Raw genomic sequence first — 14,908 nt, 5'->3', positions numbered from 1 at the left:
ATTAGGGGTCTTTTGGGTTAAAATCTATTAATAATATCCTACTGAGAATTTGAAAGGAAAGTTGGAATGCTCCACCTGCAACACTTAAGGAATTTCTAATTTCTGGTAGTCCTTTAGGAGAGGTTTGTTTTGGGTTCAAGCCAGTACTTGATTGTAAGCAAAGTTTTAATATCAATTAAGTTCTAAAATTGCCAGAGGTTGTGTGGCAGTTGGAGAGAATAGGTGGAAGGAAGAATTAGGATCTTAACAAATGTGTTAAGGGTATTTGACAGTCAAGGATAAGACTAACAACCAAAAAAAAAAAAACCCTACCTGTGCAGGCAAGCAATCCCTAACTTTCCCTTACCTAAGGAAACTAGCTTTACTCTGGATAGATATTTAACAACTGCAATTAGTAAATTGCCTGATAAGCTTATATAAATCTTTCAGCTGCTAGCACCACCACTCCATTTTGCTTGTACAATGATAGTCAAATATCAACATAGATAAAGAAATTCAACCTGCACTTAAAAGGTGTATACACTAAAGAATTATAGGACCTCAACAATATATATTGATAGAGTTGGGAAAATTCATGGGATTAATTTTGTGTGGTGGTATATCATCAATCAGGATGAACAATAAAACTTGATCAAACTGAATTTATCAACACACCTGCATCTGCCCAGGATTCAGAGACTAAATGTGTTTCCTCAAATACCTGGGAGTACCTTAATAGTCTGTTTGCTGGATTGCCACTTTAGTTCCTAAAGCAAAGATAACCAGGAGATTTTCACTTCAAATGACAGAGAGAAAAGAAGAATTTTTCTTTCTTTTTTAGGGTATGTCAAACTTCCATTTTTCTTACAAAAATAGTAGGAGTCACATTCACCTCTTAATCAAAGTCACAGTTTTGGTTCTCTGTTATTACACAGACTAATAGGAAATCGATCATTTTCACAGATTATAGAATATTATGCTGGTTAGTTTTCATGGAAGTTTGGGTTTTTGTCTATACTTTTGCTCTGGCTCATGGGCAGTAGGTAATGAGTTGATGCATTGGTCAGATATTTGAAAAAATAAATATTGAAAAATGAGTTACAAGACTGGCATAGTGGTATGTATGACATTATGGTATTATGAACAGTTCACTGTTCATAAGCCCAGACTATGAAGTCAATTCAACTCCCTTGTAAATGCCCACAAAAAGGAATCCACAAAAGGAGGACTTAAAAATCATGCAGGCAACAAGATCCATCTGTCAATGTTAATCAAGTATTCCTTCATCCAAACTAGTGTTTGCTTAATTGTACCCCATACAAAATGATAATGACAGTAGGGTTGGAGGTCATTTATAATCAAAGAGCATGAATCTATGTTCATCAAATCTGTTCTGGTAGCCATACTTCTGAGTGCCCAAATTCCCAATACCAGAGACTAATCATATATCCTCAATGTGTCACAGTTTCCTTGAGGTAGAGCCAGTCATTTGTCAGTTGACTGGACTGATTGTACCCATAATGCTAAAGCAAAACTTTTTTTCCATAAGGTTAAACACAAATGTTGGACATGTATTTTCTTTCCCTTTACATGCCATTTTTATCAAAACCAAAATTTATTTATAGAATACATACTCTTAAACATGACATCACACCCAACATGATTTCTAAAGAGGAGAAACATACTATAGAAAAGAGAGAACAATGAAGGACACAATACTCTTACAGATTTTATAACATCACCCAGAAACAGATAGCCTAATAGAATGCTTCAATTGTTATCTAAGGAGATGTTATACTGACAGCGGGTAGACAACACTCTATGAGATTGGAGTATTAGTGCAATTTATCATATATGTTAATGAAATGTCAATATTTGATTCCATCTCTCCAATAACCAGAGTGAGTTGGTGTAGAAAACATGAAAGTGGGAGTGGACCCTTACACTATTAACCAAATAATATAGGAAATTTACTTTTTGATCCTAAGTTAAACTTGGGTTCATGGGATCAAAGGTCTTAATACTAAAAGAAGAGATGTTTCCAGTGGAGAATGTAATCATGTTGCTGAGGAATTGGAAGTTATAACTACACCCTGGCTCCTTTGGTTTCCTCATACTATTGAAACAGAATCTTGATGATTGATTTTAACTACAAAGGAGAAAATTGAGTTGCTGCCAATAAAAGGTTTGAGAATGACCATATTTGAAACCCTAAGGTTCCAATGGGATGCCTTTTTTAAGATTCCCTTTCCCAGTAGACCTTTTAAAAGGCAAAAGTGTGGCAACTCACACAAAAAAGAAAGAAAACACAAAATACAAGGGCTCAGATCTCATAATAATAAAAGTTTAAATTACCCAATGAGCAAGTAACTCCATCCATATCAGGTGATGACAGACAGAAAAAAAAATGGTTTTGTGTCATAGAAAATGAATTTCTGATTGCAAATTTGTGCTTAAGCTATAGTTAAGAGTTTATTTAGTTGTATTAGTATTTAGTGTAGTTGCAGATTTTTGTCTAAGTCTAAATTAAATATTAAATACTTTAATTCAAATGTTGTATGTTAACAGACATAATGGTCACTCTAAAGACAGAAACCTATGCAGTATGATTCATGGAACATCAAGAGGTCTCTGTGGTTCTGAAATTCTCTCCTTGTTCTGAAGCTATAGAGTGTCACACCTGTATATATATACTATTGATAGTTTATTTAATGTCTGTGGGTATCATTACATATAAAGGCATAAATTTAACTGTAATATATTTTATGCTCTCTATATTAAACTATAACCTAAGTTTAAATTAAATCTTCTTGAGTGCTATATATATTTTCTATTGATGAATTATATTTCCTTAGAAAATTAAAGTTTAATTAAACATTTAACACAATGATCTTTTTGAACAGTTCAAGTACTTACTGAAGACAAAACATTATAAATTCATTTATGACAGAACATGTTACTAACTGATCAGTTATGTCTAATTAAAATCATCAGTTCTGTAGGTTTAGTTAAAATCTTCATTATATCTATATTTTGTGCTATAAGTTCCTATGATTATTTATAAGCACAGCTGTGATCTTTCCCTATTTTCGAAATATATTTAGATTTTTTCTTGAAATTAAGGTAACCTTTCAAGAGAAAAACAAGAATATTCTCCCATACCACCCAAGGTTAGAAATATGGACACTTAAATCATTTCTTCTTATTTGTAGAATGTAACAGCTCTTCTCCTAAGGTAAATAAAATATGAATAAGGTATCAAATGGTGGATTTTTTATAGTTAATATTTAGATATTAGTATAAATCCACCCTTTTAAACATGTTTTAATCTTTTTACCATATGCTTCCCTTGAAAATAATTTACTTTCAATTCTCACCTAGCATTAAATAGCGTTATTTAGAAAAAGTTAGTATTAGGAAGTAAATTAATTTTCTTAACTATACACTTTAACTAAAGTCATGGCTACTATGAGTGAACAATTTGTAATCTTGAGCACAAGGTTTAGTCAAGAAGAGTAGGTAATAGGAAGGGTTAATTTGAATTTTTTCAACATTTCATAGTGCTTTTTAAGTCCTAGGGACTAAAGAAAAAACAAACAAACAAAACATGGCAGTATCCCTAGATTAAGAGTCTCTATAGCAGATAAATTGGAAGAATGCATTTGGAAACAGTAGCTTTTTATCTTGTGAAATAGAATGGAGGGCATATAAATTGTCTTATTATTTATAGATATATGATATATATATGTGTTGTAGGTGTTTGCACATATGCTCCACAATTCCTCAAGTCCCATCATTTTCAATTCCTTGAAGCCTTAGTCACTGTTTTATTCAAGGGGATGCCATAATTTCTGTTCTGCACACTTAATAAGATTCCAATTATAATCAAAAGCATAATGATAATAGTTAACATGTTTTGAGCCCTCACTCTCTACTTAACCGTGTTTTAGTTGCTTTATATGCATTATCTCATTTAACCCATCCATTACACCTGTGAAATAAGTGCTACACTTGCCCCAGGAAGGAGGACAGACAAGGAAAATAAGGCAGAGATTAGTGAGGTGAATTGCATAAGACCTCTCCACTGCTGGTTGGTGGAGTTAGGCATTATTACTGTCTGTGTTACCACTAGGTATATATCCCCTGATAGTGTGTCATGGTGCTTGTTAACTAGAAACTAATTGTTTTTATCATTTGTTGTGAGTTTCATCATTCCTAAAAAAATCATCAAAATAGTTCTTATTTACATGGAAACTTCTTAACGGCTCTTTGGAAGATTTGGAAAGGACTTTAGTAAAACATTTTCCTGCTATTCTTGATGAAAACAAGTCTGTGCATTTGTTTCTCTCTCCTTATTCCTGTTCATCTTTCTCTTATCCATGAATTTCCTAATTTGGAAATTTTAGTTTGAGTTCACAGAATTATTAGATTTGAGAAGACTTGATTTCAATAAAAATATAAGAACTGATCAATATTGAGTATTGTATTATAGTCAATATTATTTGAAAGAAGATATTTTTGTATAATAATAATTTGCAACTTCTTGCTTCTAAAATGCCTTTCTAAGAATTTCCAAAATCTCTTGAACCAGTGTGTTAAGTTTAGTGCAACTTTCTGCCGGTATCTAAATTCTCTGAGAGCATAAAGAATGTCTTTTACATTTATCTGAGTATGTCTAGGTCTGATATTGACTAAGTTATCAAAATTATATTTTTGAAATGGTGAAGTAAAAAAGAATGAGGAAATGCATGAAAGATTGACAGTTTCTATTTGCTATTGTATCTGTGCCTGCCTCTCAGTTTCCTCATCACTACCTAACTTTCTAAATTGTTGCTTTTAATCTGCTAACAACTGGGATAAATTAGCCATACATGTTAACACTGCAAAAATTAAGAGTAAAGAGATACAAGTTGGGGGTTAGTGGATTTCAATGAATAGACTTTAACTTCTTTGGAAACTGCCCCATCCTGACACATGGGACAATATGGGTGAACCTTAAAGACATCATGTTGAGTAATTTAAGTCAGGCACAAAAAGACACACAAAAAAACAAATATTGCATGATCTCACTGATATGAAATAATTAGAATGAACAAATTCATAGAGTAAGAATTTAGAACATAGGTGAATAGGGGCTGGCTTTGGGGTAGAGAAAGGGAAGTTAATGCTTAAATCATACAGAATTTCTATTGGGGTGATTGTAAAGTTTTGGTAATGGTGGTGGTGGTGGTAGTACAACATTTGAATATAATTAACAGCTCTAAATTACATATGTGAGTCTAGTAAAAAGGGGGAATTGTAGTTTGTATATGTTATTAGAATTAAAATTAAATAACAAAACATGGCTATACAACAAAATCAGCCCTGTGTGGTTTACAGTAAACTATTGTTAGTAGTAACATTATGAAATGTTCTTTTCAGGAATTATAACAAACTTACTTCACTATGCAAGATGTAAATAATAAGGTTGACTATGGGAACTCTGTGTTTTATATACTTTCTACTTGATATTTCCATAAACTTACAACATCTATCTCTAAAATATTACTATTAGTTGAAAAAATCCTAATTGTGGTCATGATACTTCAAAATTTTTTCTGATGTGTCAGGTTCAGGAGGGTAAAATTTTACATAAAGCAGGACCATAATTTTTGTACAAGAAGCCATTTGGCATGTAAATGGCAGTACACTATTAGAGTCCAAGATGAATTGAAACCCCTTCCCTCCATTACTTCTAAATATGAGCAATTCTAATTGCTAAAGCTAAGCTGAATTTTCTGATTTTAGGCAAGTGTGATATTTTACATAGTGCCTTTCACAGGACACTTGCTTTAGCTGGTGGACAGCTTATACTCTAGTTGCATGACCCATGTACAGGTGTTTCTCTTTGTCTGGAAGTTGTCTTATTCATCAATTTTTGCTCTTTCTTCTTCTTTAACATAAACGCTTAATGACACAAATTTCCCTCTCAGTACTGCCTTTGCTGTATCCCATGAATTTTGATATGTTGTGTTTTCGATTTCATTTGCCTCAAGATATCTACTGATTTCTCTTGCAGTGCCTTCCTTGACCTATCACTTGTTTAAGAGTGTGTTGTTTAGCCTTCATATATTTGTGAATATTCTAGCCCTCTGTCTTTTAGTGATTTCCAACTTCATTCCACTATGGTCTGCAAAAGAGTTTTGTATAATTTCTATTTTTAAAAATTTATTGACACTTCATTTGTGACACAGCATATAGTCTGTCCTTGAGAATGGTTCATGAGTACTTGAAAAATATATGTATATTGCTGTTGTGGAGTGTAATGTCCTGTAAATGTTTGTAAAATCTAGTTCATTTACCATGTTATTCAAAATCTCTGTTTCCTTATTGATTCTCTGTCTAGATGTTCTATCTATTAAAAGCAGGAAATTGAAGTCTTCAACTCTTAAGGTAGAGGCTTCTACTCCTCCCATCAGTGTTGTCAGTTTTTACCTCATTTATTTTGCAGCATTGTGCAGGCTTGGTGAATAAATATTTATGATTGTTATATCTTCCTGATGAATTGTCCTATTGACTTAACAAAAAAAATAGATGTACCTCCACAAACCAATCACAATTAAAAGCATTGAGTTGGTCATCAAGAAGCTCAAAAAAAAGAAAATCCCAGGACCAGATGGCTTTACAGGTGAATTCTACCCAGCATTCAAGAAAGAATTTGTACCAATCCTATTCAAACTCTTTAAAAAATTTTTTAAATATTTTTATTGAGAAAGATCCACACACATACAGTCCAACTATATTATACAAACAGTGGCTCATATTGTCATCACATAGTTGTGTATTCTTCATTTTATATCATTTTTATAACATTTGCATCACTCCAGGAAAATAAATAAAATAAGAAAAAAGAACATATCCATACCATACCCTACATCCCTCCCTCTCATTGACACACAGTACATCAATCCACCCAATTTTCACTCATCTCCCTATTATTTATTTTTATCCTTATTTTTTAAAACTTATTTGTCTATACACTGGGTAAAAGAGGCATAAGACTCAAGATTTTCCCAAGCACATAGACACTTGTAAAAACTACATAGTTGAATAGTTTTCAGCAAAAATCAAGGTTACTGGAACACAGCTCAACAGCTTCAGGCACTTCCCTCTAGCCATTCCAATGGACTATAAAGTAAAAAGGGGTATCTATATAATGCATAATAATAGCCTCCAGGAAAGCCTCTCAACTCTGTTTGGAATTTCTCAACCACTGTGACTTTATTTTGTTTCATTTCTCTCTTCTATTTTTTGGTCAAGAATGTTTTCCCATTCTAATGATGCTGGATGCCCACTGTTCTCCAAGAGTCATGCCCCATGTTACCAGAATATTTACACCTTTAGTAGTCATGTCCCACATAAAGGGGAAGACAGTGATTTCACCTACCACACTGACTTGGAGAGAGACAAGCCACATGTGAACAACAAAAGAGTTTCTCTGTGGGTGATTCTTGGGCCTAATTATAGGCAGGCCTAACTTCTCCTTTGTAGAAATAAATTTCATACATGGAAAAACCAAGGTTGAGGGCTAAGCCAATTGATTGGATGTCCCCACTGCTTGCTAAAATATTAGAAATTCCCCAGAAAGATATGGTGACTATTTCTTTCTTTCCACCCAGGTCTGCAAGGAGACTTTGCAAATTCTTTTTTATTCTCTGCCAAAATTACTCTGGGATATTGCAGAAGAACATACTAACCTGTGCTAACCAAGAAAATGTCATGCCTTATTAAATATTCCATGTAATTATGATTTTCAAGTCCACTGACCATACAAGTTCAATTAGATAATGTGCTACCAAAATAAAATTGAAGAGAAGGTAAGCAATCTAACTCATTCTATGAAGACAGCATCACACTAATAACAAATCCAGACAAAGACACTATGAGAAAAGAAAATTCAGACCAATCTTTTTCATTAAAATAGATGCCAAAATCCAGAGCAAAATGTTTGCAAATTGAATCCAGTAACACATTAAAAGAATTACACACTATGTTCAAGTGGAATTTATTCTTGGTGTGCAAGTCTGGGTTAACACACAAAAAATCAAATAGTGTCATACATAGATCAGCAGTTCAAGGCAGAAAAATATCCTTTCATGATGAAAACAGTTCAAAGAATAGGGATAAATGGAAATTCCAAAACGTGATAAAAGGAATAGATGAAAAACCCACAGAAGACATCATCCCCAATGGGGAAAGACTGATAGCTTTCCCTCTAATTTCAGGAACAAGACAAAGATGCCCATTGTCACCATTGTTATTCAGCATTGTGCCAGAAGTTCTAACCAGAGCAATTAGACAAGGAAAAGAAACCAAAAACAACCAAATTGGAAAGGGAGAAATACAAATTTCAGTTTGCAGGTGACATGATACTGTACGATGAAAATCCTGGAAAATCTATATCAAAGCTGCTACAGCTCATAAATGAGTACAGCAAAGTGGCAGGGGAAAAGTTCAACACCCTAAACACAGTAACATTCCATACACTAGTAGTAAGCAATCTAAGGAGAAAATCAAGAAAAAAATTCCATTTACAATAGCAACAAAAGAATCAAACATTTAGGAATAAATTTAACTAAGAATACAAAAGACCTATATGCAGAAAACTACAAGAAATTGCTTTAAAAAATTTTAAAAAAACATGAAAGACCTAAATATGTACCATGTTTATGGATTGGAAGACTGCATACAGTTAAGATGTCAGTTCTACTTGAATTGATTTATAGATTTAATGCAATAAAAATTATAATCATGACAACTTATTTTGCAGAAATAGAAAAGCTAATAACCAAATTTATTTTGAAAGGTAAGGTGCCCTGAATAGCTAAAAATAAATTGAGAAAGAAAAATGAAATGGGTGATCTCACACTACCTGACTTTAAAGTGTATTTTAAAAGTACAGTGGTCAAAACAGCATGGTACTGGCATAAAGATAGATATACTGACAAATGGAATTGAATTGTATGTTAAGAATTAGACCTCTTACCTATGTACAAATTGATCCATTTATCAATTGATCCATAAATCATAAATTGATAAAGCAGTCAAGCCAACCCACCTTGGAGAGAGCAGCCTCTTTAATAATTAATGCTGGGGAAGCTGGATATCCATGTTCAAATGTATGAAAGAGGATCCATATCTCACATGTTATACAAAAATTAACTCAAATATATCAAATATTTAAACATTAGAGATAAAACAATAGAACTGTTAGAAGAAAATGTAGGGAAATGTCTTATAAATCTTGTAATAAGAAGTTGTTTCCTAGACCTTAAACCCAAAGCATGAGCATTGGAAAGAGAAATAGATCAATGGAATCTCTTCATAATTAAACATTTTTGTGTATCAAAGAAGTTTGCCAGGAATGTAAAAAGGCAGCCAATGCAATGGGAGGCAATATTTGGAAATTATATATCAGATAAGTATTTAGTATCTAGAATATATAAAGAGATTCTTCAATTGAACAACAAAAATATAAACAACCCAATTAAAAATGGGCAAAAGACATGAACAGACACTTTTCAGAAGAGGAAATATAAATGGCTAAAAGACACATGCAAATATGGTCAACTTCACTGAAAAATAGGTAAATGCAAATCAAAACTATGATGCGACATCATCCCACACCCACTAGAATGACCATTACTGGAAAAAAATACAGAAAACAAGTGCTGGAGAGGATGTGGAGAAAGATGGCCCCTTATCCTTTGTTCATGAGAATGGAAAATGTTACAAATGCTCTTGAAGGCAGCCTGATGATTCCTTAGGAAGCTAATTATAGAATTGCCATATGATCTGGCAATCCTACTATTAGGTATATATTCAGAGGAACCGAAGGTAAGTGTTAGGTCACAGAACAGATTCCTCACCCTCTCAGCTTCTTTGGCAGGTCCAGAAATCCAGATATGAATTAACTATCCATACCAGCTGGTGCTGTATACTGCAGAGGGCAAATGAAGACATCCCACACAACTTGAAATACAGTCTTAACCTATTTCTGCTGATAACACCCTTCCATAACAGTGCCTCATACTGCCTGATACCTGCAGCTGCAGATCAAAGAATAATAGTGTGCTGATGCCTCAGCAATCTATCATACCCTAGTCAACAAGCCCCAATCCAATCAAGAGACAACACACCACCTCCCTCAACACAACACCCTCACCCATGGCATCACTGTCTCTTTAAAACACAGCTCCCAGAACAAAGACTCAGAGCCATTTTTTTCTCTCCCTGCTGGCTCTCCAGGTGGGAACCAATTTCAGGCCCCTACCTGCTTTCTTCTTTTCATTCTACCACCTGATTTTTCCACAATTTATTCCTTCAATAAATCTGTTCATCTTTAACTCTCTGTCTCATGGGGAATCCTTAAAGATCCTGTGCCTAACAATAAGGACACAAATGGACATTTGAAAACTGATGCTTATAGCAGCATTATTTATGATTGCCAAGAGATGGAAATAGTCTAAATGTCCATCAACAGAAGAGTGGCTGAACAGACTGTGGAGATATATATATGGAATACTACACAGCTGTAAGACAGAATAAAGGCATGAAATATTTAAGATGTGAATGAACCTTCAGGACAATTTATTGAGTGAAATTAACCAGAAACAAAAGGACAAATACTGTATAGTCACAGCAATATGATGTAATATTAATGTATTAATGAGTGAACATTGAGAGTTAAACACAGGTTATGAGGACATAGAAGGAAGGTTGAGACTGGGCATTTGGTGCTAAAGGAATATAGATTGTGCAACAGGACTGATTTTGAAATTCAGAAATGATAGCAAAATACTGCCTGATTATAGCACAATGATATAAGTATATTGAATGAAGCTGTATACTTCTTCAAAGTATGGCTGAGGGAGAAGGGCTGGGGGCACAGATGGAACCAGAAGGTAAGGCAGAGGATAAAGGCTGAGATGGAGTAACTTAAGAATGCCCAAATTGGACAATGATGGTGATTAAATATGCAAATATAAAAAGTTCTTTTCATGAGGGAGAACAAATTAATGTCAACATTGGAAGAGGTTGAAAATGGACTGTATACAGGAAAAGATATAATCAAAGTAAGCCAAGATCTCTAGTCAGCGGTAACATTGTAATATGCTCCCACTGAATGTGACAAAGGCATTATGCCAAAATTAAGTGTCAACAAACAGGGGACATGTGGGTGGGGTGTGGATTATATGCAGAAGAAAAGGAAATGTCTTCATATACATTATGGTGGCAAAGGCATGTATATTTGTTTTGGTTGGATTGTATGATGTGTGAATAAATTTGTTTTAAAATGAATAGTGAGAAACAAGAGCTAGAGAAAATTTGGAGAAAGAGATAAACCTATTCACAGTTGGTAGTGAAACTGAGAGGTGCAGCTTCTGGCCCCTCAGAGGGCACTGTGGTGCTGAGGTAGTTCATAAAAGTGACCTCAGTCTTATTGCTGTATTTACTTACTAAAATGGCTTTATGAATCTGTGTACTCACAAGAATGTATAAAAACATGTTTTTTGAAAGATGAAACAAAACATCTGCTGTGTCTGCTAGGCATGTACAGGTCTGCCTGCATTCCAGACAGAAGAAATCATCTATAAGCCAGAGCTTATAGCACTATCCCTGTCTATTCCCATAGTAACTCCCACTCTGCTTGCTTTTCTATATAATCTGGAGACAAAGGATATTCAGGGCTCAGACTTTGGATGGAAGTGCTCTGAGCCTGCCAGCAATAGAAAGCTTTTCCAATTCTCAGAGTGTCTGGTGCTTTCTTGTGTAGTGTTCAGAGTTTTTCCCTACTTCATTTATGATACATTAGATGGGAAGCTAAACACCCCAAGGAAAAAACACCCTTGTGTCCCCTCACCATCTCTGGAGAGGCCCAAGCTGTGGACCAATCTCAATCATCACTGGCATGCCCTGGAACCTCTACCTCTGGTTTGGGATCATTTAGTTGGAATGGGACACTGGCTTCCCTGACTGGGGGGGGAAGTCCTGAAAACAGCAGCCCTGAAAATTGGGCTGGAGTCCTGCCCTTTGGAGTAGTAAGAATGGCCACTTGATCATATATAGGAACTGACAGGTCCTGCCTTTTAGGCAGAAGAAGAGACTGATTACCTCATGAACCAGGCTATGTATCCTTCAGATAGAGGAAAAAACAAAGGAGAAAACCCCAGTAGTTGGATACACTCTGGTTTTGGGAGGCAATGTAACCTGTTTTTTTTGAGTGCCTGGTATGTAAAAGTGTGTGAATGAGACATGGGTCTGTCCCAAGGCTTTAGTGCTGTGTCACCCATGAAGTGAATAGAGTGCCCTGATCTGCAGTTCTGTGGGTCTTCATACAGCTCATAAGGTGGCCCTCTCAATCAAAAGAAGGAAAGTACAATTTGGGGGTTTATACCAGCCCATGTCATGCCAAGAGGACACTAAATTCCAGTGAGGGAAGTGGTCAGAGATGAACAAAGTGATCATCTTTTGTTTATTCTATTCTTTTGCTGTTTGGTGTCCTGGAGGGATCACTATAGGTAGTACCGAAAGCAAAACTCCCTTAGCCTGCATTCTTCAGAATTTTAAAAAAAAGATTTACTGGAGACTATGGAGTAAAGCTTAAGGCCCAAGAGTTGTGCAATTTTGTCAAATGGACTGGCTGACTTTTGGAGTTGGATGGCCATCCAAGAGGTCATTCAACCCCCAACTGATCTTAGCCATCTGGCAAGTTGTCACAGGACAGCCTAGCCACCCTGACCAGTTCCTGTACATCGACTCCTGGCTCCAACTTGTTCAGAATTCACCACCATGGCTAAAAGCCTGCATTGAAAGTCCTGGTAGCCCATGCTTATTTGGACATTCCCCTCCCCAGAGGAGTTGCAACAAAGCAGTTAGCCTGAGCCACAACTAATTTTCTGACCCTGGAGAACTCCCCATCACTGACAAAGAAAAAGCTTTTTCCACCATCAGACCACCAACTTACTCCAGTCAATCACACAGACCCATCATCCAACATTGCAAGATTGCCACCAGATTTGCATTACCCTCTTCAACACAGAAAAGCAGAGACAGATTTCACCAGCTGCCCTGAAGTAGTTGGAAGAAAATATTCCTGCAGGGATGATGAACACATCCCAAGATGCTCAAAATTCCTTCCCAGATGCTGACCTACAGTGGAACTCAAACACTGAAGCTGGCAGAAACAGTTTAAATCTCTACCAAGATGCACTCATTCAAGGCATGATAAAGCAGGCCAGAAAAACAATTAATATGTCAAAAACCACTGAAGTCCTACAAAAGTCAGATGAAGCTCTTTTCCAGTTACATGAGCACCTCTGTGTGCACCCCTTTTGACCCTGAGTCACCAGAAAACCAAAGACTTGTTAATTTTGCTTTTTTTGGCAAGTCCAACCTGACATCTGGAAACAGCTGCACAAATTAGAAGGGTTTTCTGGAATGAATATATTCCAGCTCCTTGAGGTACCTACCAAAGTTTACATAAATTGAAACCAAGAGGCATGGAGAGAAGCTGACCATGGACTAAAGGAAAAAGCACACTTACTTTTTGCATCACTCACCCAGGGCATCAGAAAGCCCTGATTCTCAAAACTCAGAACCTTCAAGTGGTCAGGATCAGGAGATAAAATGTCCACTTATTGAGGGCCATCTGGAGAATGCAGGAGAGACATTCCATTGGGAAGAAACCAGTGTGCCTACTGTAAGGAAGAGGAACACTGGAAAGAAGAATGCCCCCCAAAAAGATGGAAGAAAGGTACCAAGACCCCTCCAATCATGCAGCACTCAGAGCTATTGATTTTGTAGTCTAGCAGCCCTTGAAAATGACTCAGACTGAGAAAGACTGGGCCTCTTCATACTCAGCTCCAAGGAGCCCATGGTCATGATGACAGTAAGGGTTAAAAAAGATGGACATTATGGTAGACACAGGTGCAGAACATTCTGTTGTCAGGCAACAAATTGGATGAAAAACTAAAAGGCAAACCACCCTTATTGGTGCCACTGGTGTCTTGGCTCAACATACTTTCTTAATAGCCTATAAGTGTCTACTGGTATTCCATGAAGTTTCCCATCAATTCCCTTACCTTCCTGACTGCCCAGTACCCCTACTGGTCTGAGATTTCCTGACAAAGCTCCATGCTCAAATAAAATTTAATGCAGAAGGGAAATGTGTCCTGACGCTAAAGGACCCCCCTAAAAAATCAAGATGACCCTGACAGGTCCCCAAGAAAAAGTGGCACCTTTTTCTTGCCAAGAAAGACTGAAACTGATCCAACCATTCAAAGGTGCCAGGAGTTGATCCTTCTGTTTGGGAAGAAAACAGTCCAATGGGGCTAGCAACAAATGCCCCTCCAGTCCTTGTGGTACTCCACCCAGGAGTTGCCCCAGTGTGTCTTAAACAATATCCAGTCCCCCAAGAAGACCAGGTGAAATTCCAGGCACACATCACTACTTATTTGTTCATGATATACTACAGAATGCCAGTCTCCATGGAGCACTCCTTTGCTGCAAGTATGAAAAGCCAGCACCAATGATTACCACCCCATTCAAGACTTGTGGGCCATCCACAAAGTGATTGTTACCTTACATCCCATAGTGCAAAACCTATATTCTTTCTTGAGTTTAATTCCTGCAACAGCATCATTTTTCTCCTGCCTTGACCTAAAACGCATTTTCTTCTACATTTGTCTGGCAATGGTCAGTCAACCCATTTTTGCTTTTGAATGGGAACATCTGTGTATTGGAAAAAAAATTCATGTGGATGTGCCTGACTCAAGGGTTCAAAAATTGTCTGACTATATTTAGCCAAACCCTAGGGAAAGACTTGAATTCCACAACAAAAAGTATAATAATGTTTGCTCCAATATATGAATAATCTACTTTTAGCCAG

The sequence above is a fragment of the Tamandua tetradactyla genome, chromosome 23 (genome assembly GCF_023851605.1).
Source record: "Tamandua tetradactyla isolate mTamTet1 chromosome 23, mTamTet1.pri, whole genome shotgun sequence".
NCBI lineage: Eukaryota > Metazoa > Chordata > Mammalia > Pilosa > Myrmecophagidae > Tamandua > Tamandua tetradactyla.
This window is presented reverse-complemented; position numbering follows the sequence as displayed.